General features: G+C 37.0%; 1 protein-coding gene and 1 long non-coding RNA gene across 2 annotated transcripts in view; both read right to left on the bottom strand.

The window, feature by feature from the left end:
- Window positions 1-13112, bottom strand: part of LOC134793036 (uncharacterized) — an 814647-nt gene that overhangs the window by 149339 nt on the left and 652196 nt on the right. The gene's annotated exons all lie outside the window — the stretch shown is intronic.
- Window positions 1-13112, bottom strand: part of LOC134793021 (somatostatin receptor type 2-like) — a 183372-nt gene that overhangs the window by 18628 nt on the left and 151632 nt on the right. The window lies entirely within an intron of this gene.

Consider the following 13112-nt stretch of genomic DNA (forward strand, 5'->3'; position numbering starts at 1 on the left):
TTCCGTACCTAAAGGGTAAAAACGGGGCCCTGTTACTAAGACTCTACTGTCCGTCTGTCTGTCTGTCACCAGGCTGTATCTCATGAACCGTGGTAGCTAGACAGTTGAAATTTTCACAGATGATGTATCTCTATTATCGCTATAACAGTACGGAACCCTCGGTGGGCGAGTCCGACTCGCACTTGTCCCGTTTTTTAGCATTGGTATCTGTTAGTTCATGTAATTTTAATACTAAATGGAAACAGAACAAAAGTCATCGATTGAGCTCAAGTTTTACAAATACTAAACAGAGACCAGTTTAACAAGATACCAGATTTCGGTTTCGACTAACCTCACATCACTAGCAACCGATTGACCGAGCACATATTAGTAACGGGTTGTTTGAGTGTCCACTTGTTTGCTGTGCGAGGTTGATACCCGATATTTGTAGCTAATATTTTCTATTAGGGATCTTTTGCGTCATTTGGTTCTGTGTTGTCTATGCGTCCTGATGTCTTTCATAAATGTTCGCAAACAGTGTGATGTTGAGGGTTACGGTAGGGATACACTAGGGGAGAAAATGTTCCGCGACATGTCAGGCGAAGTCGTACAAGTTCGTGCAACTTCGCCTGACATATCTGGCGATATTTTATTTATCTATCTGCCGGGATAATTTTATTTATCTATCTGCCACTAATACGTTACCTGCAGATTCGCTTACCTCGACCACATCTTCGAAGAGTGGCATGGGAGGTAGCGAGGGAAGTAGGCAGGGACGTAGTGTGGTGTCATCGGTCTCCATACTACCCGTCACACACATTTCCCTCACTACTTCCTATAGCACTCGTCCAGTATGTGACCGCGCCATTATAGCAAACCCACTGATTACCTAAATTTCATCATTGTTGCCAAGCAATCGATAAGCGATTTTGAGTTTTATTATGACTTACTTAAGTCCTATATTTCCGAGCATATTTGTATCGTAATAGGTAGTCATTTATTATCCGTACGTTTGACCGACGGCTCTTAAAAGCCTGTCGAATACATATAACAAATCCAACAAGGCTGATGGGTCTCGACGGCTGTCAAGGCTAATGCGTTTATATTAGGCTTTTGGTATTAATGTTTGGGGGGTTTAACATCTCTATTGATCGGACTATTTTATGTAAAATGATTGGACATATTGTAGTGTATCAAGCCAAGTTCGATCAATCTTCGTAGTGCACCGGCTTGCATCAGCGTGTGTTATATTCAAATCAAATCAAAAATCATTTATTATCAATTATCAGGCAACAAAATAAAGGCAGGCAGATAAAGTACCTTACGGATTAACACACATATAATAATAGAAATCTTAAATTGGTTGTAAGATGAAATTTATTATCATAAAATTACACTTAAAACAAATTTATTCAAATTAAAGAAATTAAAACTAACAAAAATAAATTAAACTAAGAACTAAAGAAAATAAAATAAAACTACCTACCTAAAAAGAAAAAGCCTACAAATAAAATATTAAAAATAATTTTACGTGTTTTGAGTCACCTTTCACGTTTGCGTTATGTCTATTTTTGTATGGGATTTTGAACAGCGCGCCAAGCGGGACGTTTTGGAAACTCGAAATCCCATGCAAAATGAGACATAACGCAAACGCGTACGTAACGCTATCAAATGAAATGTACACTAGGGGTACTCTTCATTTTCATGCACAATGCGTCTGCTATTATAAATTTGTATGCACCAAGCATACAAATTTTTTATCAAAATATTTTTTTCTATTTCATGTAGGTAGTATAAACAAGCAAATAAAAACCAAACCATAAATAAAAAAATCCCCAGTTTATACGTTGCAAGAAAAGAAAATATGCTGTTAAATTCTTGCTTTTTAGGGTTCCGTACCCAAAGGGTAAAACGGGACCCTATTACTAAGACTTCGCTGTCCGTCCGTCCGTCCGTCCGTCCGTCTGTCACCAGGCTGTATCTCACGAACCGTGATAGCTAGACAGTTGAAATTTTCACAGATGATGTATTTCTGTTGCCGCTATAACAACAAATACTAAAAACAGAATAAAATAAAGATTTAAATGGGGCTCCCATACAACAAACGTGATTTTTGACCAAAGTTAAGCAACGTCGGGACTGGTCAGTATTTGGATGAGTGACCGTTTTTTTTTTTGCTTTTTTTTTTGTTTTTTTTTTTTTGCATTATGGTACGGAACCCTTCGTGCGCGAGTCCGACTCGCACTTGTCCGGTTTTTAAACCTCAAGCGAAGGTAATAAAAAATATTTATTTTCAAACGCATTAAGTTAAACGGAAGTAAGTAATAAAATAAACATTATTTATTAGAAAAAATTGCCATTCAGACATTTCAAACTTGAAGCTAAGTAATAAAAAATATTTATTTTACAAACCCAATTATGGGAGTAAGAAATATACATTATTTATTTTTAATATGCCTTTGACGACCGGTCTGGCGTATGTACCTAGTGGGTAACCGGGTTCGAATCCCGGTTACGGCATTTATTTGTGTGATATTTGTACTTGAGTCATGGGTGTTTTCTACCTATGTATTTATATATTATATTATATCCTTGCTGAGTACCCACAACCCAAGCCTTCTTGAGCTTACTGAGGACTTAGTCAATCTGCGTAAGAATGTCCTATAATATTAATTATTTATTTATGAGGTGCCATTACATATTCCACTCAACCAATCTGCGAAATTCAGGCCGAATCATTATGGAAGCTCTTTGAGGTTGCTTTTTAAGATAATAAGGCTAACGAGGTATTTAGCTCTGACTAAAGAGCCAACAGGAGTGGTCATTTCTCCATACAAACGTACTCCTCGTTTTCCTCCGTGGTTTTTGAAGCTAGAGCAATGATTTTTTCAACACAGATTAATATTGTCAATATCTGTGTCGGACCGTTTTGCTTTTTTTGATATTTTTGTTTTTTAAGGCGCTAGAGCCCTTCAAAAATGGCCAAAATGGCCTAATTGACTATGCCGCAATGAGAGGCGTGGCATTCAAAACTGATATCAATTAGCCAAAAAAGCAAAACGGTCCGACACAGGTATTGACAATATTAATCTGTGTTGAAAAAATCATTGCTCTAGCTTCAAAAACCACACAGACAGATAATTTCATAATCATTTAGAATGGTTCCAAATTTGGTTACGATTGGTTAAGTTTTGGAGGAGGAAACAGAGGAGTACGAAACCTCGATTTTTGAGATTTTTACGCAGGATTTTTCGCCTACTTTTAGGTGCCGCTTCCGTTAGCGAGACGGGTATATTTACCTAAAATATTTAAAACTCAGCTCCTGTTTCGTCTTAATGATTTTATATACGGATAACGAGGACTCTTATTTAGGAGTGCTTATGAGTGCTTTATATAAAATTATTGGGTCACCTCATTTATTCGGTACACGTTTTGCCCTGTTCATTTATTTATATCGCTTTCTGATGAAAGCTTTCTGATGAATACTAATTACGTACTTAGGACAACCCTCAATGTCCCAAACAGGAACGTTTCTGGAAACTTTCATGAGAAAATTCTCGTGCAAGTCTGCGGTCTCTGCATTTACGCAAACATCAAAGGTGCCGGTCCACTGTTACTTTTTACACGACTGCCCAAAAAAAGGAGTGTATTAAAAAAAAAAGGTAAAAGGACTGACGTACCTATGTGATAAGATGTTTTATCACTACATTTGCTAATCACTGGATTCTACGACGACAAAATCCCCTGTCCCTTATTCTGATTGAAATTTCGATGTTCCCAAATTTGTGTTTGCCAAAGTTCTCTCAACGGAACGTCTTTACAACAGAAAAGTATGTGAAGCGATTAAAAACAGAAAGCACCGACTGATTACAAATACATCATTAAATAAAGGATTTCGTATATAAAAACACGGAAAACAGGCATAGCTTCAGGCAAAGATATATGTAACTCCGTATAATATGAATGAAATCAAGAAAAGTTAGTCTCGAATAGATGGCGCCACACCATTGGCCCACGCTCGGGCAACACCGTTTGATATTTAACAATTTTAACACAATATCAGTGAAAAAACATGGAACAAAGTCATATGACGTTCTTAAAAAACGGGAAAAAATATCATTTATCCATTTTTTGATATTTTTATATATTTTCATTTAGTTTTCGTATGGCAGTAAAACTATGACAATAACTCTATATACACTCTATTCTCTTTGCTTCAGGTAAATCACACTCCGACGTAATGTCGTAGTAATGTACGGCGTATAGATGAATCATCGAGAGCGTGGAATTGCATATGTAGTAGTATTGTTTGTTTACAGGCATTCTATATTTGAATTTTCTATTTTCTTGTACTATCAGCATACAACCACTACAAATGCAATTCCATCTTCTCGATAATTCAACTATAATGGCGGGCGATCCTCGTGTGACAGTTCGGGCCGCGCCAATCGTAGTTAGACCATCGACACCGACCGCAGGGCTGCACTCAAGCAAACCACATTAATCGGTTATCACAAGATATAAACTCGCTGGAGTCGAAAGCTCGATATGCGATTTTAACAACATCCCAGATGCGTTTTGATATATTATTATTATCTTTGATCATACGATTGTTGTTTTAAAAGAACCGTTTGAACTATTTCTATGAATGAATAACTAGTTTCACGTATGTGTTGAATAGAAACTATTATTTTTGGCGATTGGTTTGAGCTGTTTATTTGTGATCTGGAAAATACCTTAGTTATTGTGAATTGGAAAGAAAATAATTGAATAGGAGTATGTATTTGTTAAAAAACTGGTAAACCGCTTATCCGCCGTATTCAGACAATGCTTCTAAGAGATCACTGCGGTACGCTATCTGTCAGTGTTAAAAGTGACACATCCTCAACCAAAACCGTCAGTTTTGACACTGACCGATCGGTATCGTACCGCAGTTGTCTCTTAAAGCATTGTTCGAATTGGGCCGTATATCACTTCTTACCCATTATTATTTGTAACTTACTAGTACTTACATGAGTAAGTACTTACATGAGTAAGTACTAGTAAGTTACAGGTTACTAGTAAGTAGGGGCTCCGTAACGCTGGTGTAGTTTGAACAGTGTTTTATTAGGTATACTGTTTCAGAAGTTTGGAGTTGAGTCTATGAATTATGTAATTATACTGTTCTATAAATAACTTACAGAGTTTTCTTGTAATAATACAGTATAAGAGAGAGTTTTCTTATTTGATGTATGAACATCAAACAAGACAAATTCGCGTTTTGAACACATATTAACTCACATTTATAGACGGGTCTATCGCGAATTTATTTTATTACCTTTATTTACCGACGTTTGACACAGGTTACACACACACAGGTACAGGTTACACAGGTTACAGGTTACAGGTAGGTTAGTTGCGACCACGACCAGTGAAACCTATGTCTAAACGTAGGTAAATAAAGGTAATAAAATAAATTCGTAATAGACCCATCTACAAATGTAAGTCAATATGCAGCTTCATTACTTTTGCGGCGGCAGCAACGGCTGTACCTATTTGAAGTTTTTCTTTATAAAATGGGCGACGTCCGCCGCCTTATTACTGCCGCGATTATGACGTTTATTCCGTCACTTCTATCGTCATTTTATCAAGAGGATTGTCAATATTATGGTAATATTCCATTTCTGACCGCAGCTGCACTACTGGTACTTAACGCGTCGGTGTTATTGTCAATTTTCATAGTAAAATGAACGGTAGTGCAGCTGTCGTTGGAAATGGACTGTCACCTTTATGGTAACATTCCATTTCTGACCGCAGCTGCACTACTGGTACTTAACGCGTTGGTGTTATTGTCAATTTCCATAGTAAAATGAACGGTAGTGCTGCTATCGTTGGAAATGGACTGTCACCTTTATGGTAACATTCCATTTCTGACCGCAGCTGCACTACTGGTACTTAACGCGTTGGTGTTATTGTCAATTTCCATAGTAAAATGAACGGTAGTGCTGCTGTCGTTGGAAATGGACTGTCACCTTTATGGTAACATTCCATTTCTGACCGCAGCTGCACTACTGGTACTTAACGCGTCGGTGTTATTGTCAATTTCCATAGTAAAATGAACGGTAGTGCTGCTGTCGTTTGAAATGGACTGTCACCTTTAGTGACGGCAACAACGACTACGCGATAATAATGCGCAGCTGCATCAGATATCAGACATCAGAATATTACCTTTAATCTGTAGAAAAGTCTCAACAGTTATTAATGTTATTATCCAAAAACTCGGACTAAGTTAATAATAAGTTACTTATAGAAAACTTGCGACCAAAGATATTTAATAAGCGAAGGGGAGCCGAATTATCAGAGAGAAGTTGGTATTTTTAAGGCGATAGTTGATTGTTTACTGATGCTGTATTATTGTTGCGAAATTACTGCCGCGATATATCTGTCAATTTGCTTGATAAAATGAGTGACGATTGCTGCCACATTACTGTCGCAGTTATGGCTTTTAATCCGTCACTCATTTTAGTAGTAGCAAAGATATATGTAACTTCGTATAAGATGAATAGAGACTAAGGAAAAAACGTGCCTCGGAAATCAAGAAAAAGTCATTCTCGGATAGATGGCGCACACCGCTTTGGCCTATGCTCGGCTAGATGGCGTGACGACACCGTTTCATATTTAACAATTTTAATAATAAGGTATTTATCTATGGGCCAATAGTTGCCTGAAAATAAATATATTCATTCATTCATTCATTCATTCATTTAGCACATATATATCAGTGAATGAACATGGGTCAAAATGATATTAAAATAATAAAATCATTTATCCATATAATAATTTTATAAATTTTTTTGATAATTTCATTTTGAGTTTTAGTCGTGTGTCGATAGATGGCAGTAAATTTACTGTGACTACACAATTCAGAATAAGACAGGACCCCTCTATACTATATATTCTCTTTGGTAGTAGTCAGGGCTCGGGTCTGGTTTTTTATTAAATCCCAAAATAGCCCAATATTTTTAATTATTTTATGCTCTTTACGTAGGACTGAATCATGTATTTATATATGTAACAACTTCGTATTATTAGATTGTCCCATTCAAAATGAAATAATAAACCAAAGAACGAAAAAGAACGTAATAGAACCGGTATTTTTTGTATGAAGAAAAAACCGGTTCCGAGCCTTGGTAGTAGTAGTAGGTAGTAGAAAAAAATCACTTTACGGTACACAACACACGTTTACAAAAAATAAATTATAGTAATGGAAGTATAAAGGCGGACTTATCAAGCAAATTGACAATGACAGCGCTTGCTCCAATACCGCAGCACAACAACAGTATTTTATTACAACAGTAGTTGCGATTACGTTACATTACAGCCGGTGAGCAAGGTTGCCAGAGTTGAACGTGGGTGCGGAGTGTTAGGGTCAGTAACGCGCATGTTGTCTGGAGTTGCACGCGTCCATAGGCTACGGGCAATGCTTACCATCAAGCAACCCGTATGCTTGTCAGCCACCAACGTAGTATACAATAAATTGCCGCAGTTACCACGGCAATGCTGCGACAGTTATCATCCCACTGCGGCTGCTGAATTAAGGTGACAGTCCATTTCCAACGACAGCTGCACTACTGTTCATTTTACTATGGAAATTGACAATAACATCGACGCGTTCAGTACCAGTAGTGCAGCTGCGGTCAGAAATGGAATGTTACCCTTACTGTGCGTCTGCGAGCGAGACGTATGGCTCATGATAACAAAATGACATCATTTGAATGTGAGTTTGGATTGGCCTCTGTCAAAGTGACAGCTTCTGATACGTCTCAATAAGCAATAGGAACTTTCAGGAACTTTTCGGCGACCGCGCCAGACAGGGCAACGACCCCTATTCTATTTGTCAAACAGTTTCATAACTACATAATCGGTTCCACCAAATATTGGACGAATTCTCATTTGAATGCGCGCCAAGCGAAAACACACTTAAAATTAATGACTTAGAACTCAATTTCGTAAAAACTGCTGATAGAATTAATCAAACGAGAATTTTGGAATTAGGTTACTTGATTTTGAGACTTAGGTGGTGCGTGTAAGGTGTAGTTTTGTTTGGTGTTAAAATAGGGTTTTCACTAGTCGGACGGTTTCAATAAAAGTAGTGCATTTTGAAGACGTAGCGGATCGCTGAGGACGTCAGTTGCGCGCCTTATTGAATACAGACCGAGGTAGGGTTGTCACTGTTGAGAATTTTTTTTAAAAAGGTGTGTTTCAACACTATAAAGTAATCAATTAGGTATAAGGGTAACACCGTCCGTACTTACACTAAATTCAATGGCTGATCAAATCAAACTGACTTGTTAATATAAGTTAATATAAATTACATAATAAGGTACTATTGTATTAGGGTTAACCTGTATATGTAGGTTAAAGTAAAAAAAAAAATTCAAAAAACAATATTATTTATTCATTTAACATGCACTGGGTATACAGGTGTGTCGAATCCTCCATTTAAGTTAATTACTTGTATTAGGAGGAATTCGCTCTTTCATACAAAGTTCCAACTTATAATTATGTTGGTACTAAGTTAGTATCTGTCATGCTTTACTTACATTAATAAATGGGGACCGATGTCAATAATAAATAAATATAATAAACAAATAATAAATAAATAAAGCGTTTATTCTCAATCTAAAGGTGACAGTCCATTTCCAACCGCAGCTGCACTACTCAATTTTACTAAGGAAATTAACAGTACGAGTAACAGCGACGCGTTCAGTACCAAGTGCAGCTGCGGTCAGAAATGGAATGTTACCCTTACTTACAACTTATTCTTCTGCCAAAATGTACTGCCAAATGGTATTGAACATAATGAATGTGTAATGATATCGATTAGTTATTATTCCAATTTGATGTAGTCACTTAACCTAAGTGACAATAGTAAATAAAATAACGCAAACGCACGCTCGTCACATTACCGAATGTAATTTACAGAAGGGGTTCAAATTACCGCAAAACGTAGTTCTAATCATTGACGTATAATATCTAAGGACGGGCTAATGGGGCACTAAAAATCGGGCAAGTGCGAGTCGGACTCGCGCACGAAGGGTTCCGTACCATAATGCAAAAAAACGGCAAAAAGAAAACGGTCACCCATCCAAGTACTGACCGCGCCCGACGTTGCTTAACATCGGTCAAAAATCACGTTTGTTGTATGGGAGCCCCACTTAAATCTTTATTTTATTCTGTTTTTAGTATTTGTTGTTATAGCGGCAACAGAAATACATCATCTGTGAAAATTTCAACTGTCTAGCTATCACGGTTCGTGAGATACAGCCTGGTGACAGACAGACGGACGGACGGACGGACGGACGGACGGACAGCGGAGTCTTAGTAAAAGGGTCCCGTTTTACCCTTTGGGTACGGAACCCTAAAAATGGTACTAGTTCAGTGATGTTACTCACGAATTCCAGCCAATCGGGCAGTCTAACGCAACTAGTTGCGACCAATAGCGCGCGTAATGCGAACTCGTCAACAAATCGCGCGCGTGATGCGAACTCATCAACCAATCGCGTTGTAGCGGTTTCACACCGCTGCACTGGCCCCTGTCATGCCTCATTATTATTTCCCGTAAACCCAGTCCCTATATCTATGTCAATGTTTCTAATCTACTCCACGTTTCATCTGCTGAAAATAAATTGCTATAATCCCACCTTGACCAAATACATAATGCTATGCGCATTTATATGAACTGATTTAGACCAATACCAAATATAGGACGGATTTATTTGCTCTGAAATAACAAAATAAACAACCAATCATCATCAATCAACTTTCATTGGCCAGAAATGAAATCGGTCATCTTTAAATTAGGAAAAATTGGAACGTCAAATTTTTTTCTTGCTTATTTTTGTCTCTTGACTCACTTTTGATATTACTTTTCCCTGGAAATGGAATGAAAATTTTAGTGCTAAGGTTTTGATGTTATTATATGCGTTATAAATGACTACTAGCTTTTGACCTAGGCGGGCAAATCGACTTTTAGATTGACACTAATGTGTCCACTACATTCAAACATAATTTCACATTAAAATTTAAACTTCAATCGAAAAATGTTTGCAAACAGTTTAAGAAGTTGCAGACATATTCGCAGACAAGTGGCCGTCCCTACAACGTAGTATCAGGATTTTTTTAAACTCTACCTATGTTATTTAATATCAGATTCTTTTTTTTATCTCTATGTAACTTAGTAATACATAATATGTATGTTCAATTATAAAGATAAGTGTGTAATACAATAAGTGTACCTACTAATTTTATGATACTGACTGATACTGACAACATATATGTACCTAATTAACAGTATAAGTGCCTTGGCTTGAGCTGTAAACTTATACATAGTGTTTGAATAAAGAATAAAGAATAAAGAATAAAGAATAAAGAAGTGTATTCTTAAGGTAGATGTCGCTAGGCGCCTCCGTAAGGCGCATATGGTGGAAATATTCGCTGTCCTCGAGTGAAATCTCGGCAACTCAGTTGGTAAATCGATGGGCTAGTGAACCAGAGCCACCAGTTCGAGCTTCGACCGAGACAGTGAATTTTTCCACTTTTAAGAACGGGTCACTCACGTATTTTAAGTCGAAAAACTAACCACACCACATATTAAAGAGTAGTCTATTTTATTAAGTTTAGTATGTCTGTGTCTCACGGAAGTTTTGTTATTAAATTTTTCCACATGTAATTTTATTCCCACCCTGTTTATTATTTTCTAATCTCGTGCCAACCCTATCCCCCGAGGGTTTACGAGTAGTATCGTTTTTATGCTGATTGTGTTATGGAAAACACACTCGTTGAACGAAACTCGCCAGGGACAGACGAATGCAATACGATACTCCGAAATACTGACCATTCGAGAACTTTACTGCTAAGAATGGTTCAATAAAATTTGCTGGTAAGTTCACTGACAGATTATAAGATCTTAGCTCTTTTAGTAGATTTGCGTAATTTCAAATAAAAAGGCCAGACAAAGACCAGGCAAAGGCCAGGAAAAGGCCAGGCAAAGTAATGTGAATTTGAAATAAAAAGAGATATCGATCGGGCGAAGAGGGTGGCCGCTCGACATCAGGAGAGTGGCGTAATTCCCGAAAATGAAATTTTACTGCAAACGCTTTTTCCTTTCGAAAAATTTACCAAGTTTTTTCTCAATAGATCCCTTTCCCCAAAGCATTTCTAACCATTCGTATATTTTCCTAATGTATTTTTATATTTCAATAGCATATTTTCCTGATATTAGGTTCTCTAATTCTTCGCATAATTCTGATAACTTTTCTTATATTAATGAAATGTAAGTTATGTAAGTATGCGGGTATAGGTTTTGGCGTTGATAAAATAATAATATATTATGCGAATCGTCAGAAAATATGCTTTCAGGAAAGGGAGCTATTGAGAAAAAATAAGTGGTACAAATTGCGAATGGCAGAAATCGCCACTTGGAAAAAAGGATATTCGAAAAGTAGTACCACTCCATGATTGTTAATATCAGCCAGTTAGTATATCCATCATAGATTTCCCACGTTTAACTTTTTAAACTAAACTATGTCATTGCATTTGACCTTCTATAGATATTTAATCAAGTTAGAAAAACTAGAACGCGTTATATAAATGAAACCAGCTCTTAAGGGATTCATAGCTTCACGGTCAAACAAAATTAAACTTTATTTTGCTCTTAATAAACAGCATAATTTCAACCGGGAATTTGGTAGTTACGACTTTTCATAACTTGTAGAACTTGTTTATTAAAGTTAACTGTAGGGCAAGCGAGCTCATACCAAAAAGCGAATTTTAGTTGGAAACCGTGTGGTTGTGTTTAACCCGCTTGGGTAAGCTTCAAACTGGCCATTGTGGATACTTTGAAATAAACCTATTTCATTGTGAAATTCTGAAATGATGTGTACAAAACTTACTACAATATGCAAGTGTTAATAAGGGCCCTAATAATAATCTAATAATAATTTAGAGAGACCGGAATTATTGTGGTATTTTTGAACTGTCATAGGGAGTTCTCGTTTATCGACTTCCGATACACATATATCGATACGATGTAGAACATAAAACATTAAAAAGTTAGATATAATAGTTAATGGACATTTGACTGTAAAAGACGTATTAGATATGGACCTGATCTGTTAGTGTCAAAAGTGACGTTTTTGGTTGGAGAAATGTCAGTTTTGACACTGACAGATCAAATTCATATCTACTATATTTTTCGGGGATCTCGGAAACGGCTCTATTTCGATGAAATTTGCTATGGAGGTTTTCGGGGACAAAAAATCGATCTAGTTAGGTCTTATCTCTGGGAAAACGGGCATGTTTGAGTTTTTATATGATTTCCCAGATATTTCAGATCTAATTCGTAATTCTAATTAAAATCAGAATACACCTGCCAGCCTAGCCAAGGTTACAATCGCTATCGCTTCGACAACGAATCGGTTTGTGTCTCTCTATCACTCTTCCATATTAGTGCGACAGTGACAGTTGCGTTTCGATCGCTACGGAGCGTAAGTGATTGGCATTTTGGCTACGCGACCTGTATGTCAAGTATGTAGCGGAAGGTAGCTAGATAGCAGAGTAGATCTAACATCCGAAATCATCCGCGACAAAATCGACTTTGGCAAAATCGGGCCAAGTTTCATAAAGTTTAATGAGAGATTTCCTCGTGCGGTACTTTTTCAATAGCTTTGACATCGAAGAAATCGTATTAGGAACTTGAACTTTTTTGCTGTTTCCACGCCTAACAAATTTATTTCCACACTTTTTGGGTTCCGTACCCAAAGGGTAAAAACAAAAGTCTTACTTCGCAAGTTTACTTTGGCATGTTTTAAACGAGATCAATTCTATCATATTTCATGTAAACATTTTAGAATCCAAGTAATCGTCATAAGACCCCGCGTACTTGTAGAAGTACAAATTCAAAAACTGGCTTGGGTCTTACGAGCTTATAAAAAGTAAGTTCTAGTTTCTAAGTTACTAAACTGAAATCGATATCGAGGCTACACTATCGAGCAGACAGTAAATATTGTCCCAAGTGACAAACAGTCTGGACACCCCCCGCCATTTGTCCCGTCCAGAGACAGGAACAAATAACGCTTGGTCACTCTACTGTA

The sequence above is a fragment of the Cydia splendana genome, chromosome 8 (genome assembly GCF_910591565.1).
Source record: "Cydia splendana chromosome 8, ilCydSple1.2, whole genome shotgun sequence".
Taxonomy (NCBI): domain Eukaryota; kingdom Metazoa; phylum Arthropoda; class Insecta; order Lepidoptera; family Tortricidae; genus Cydia; species Cydia splendana.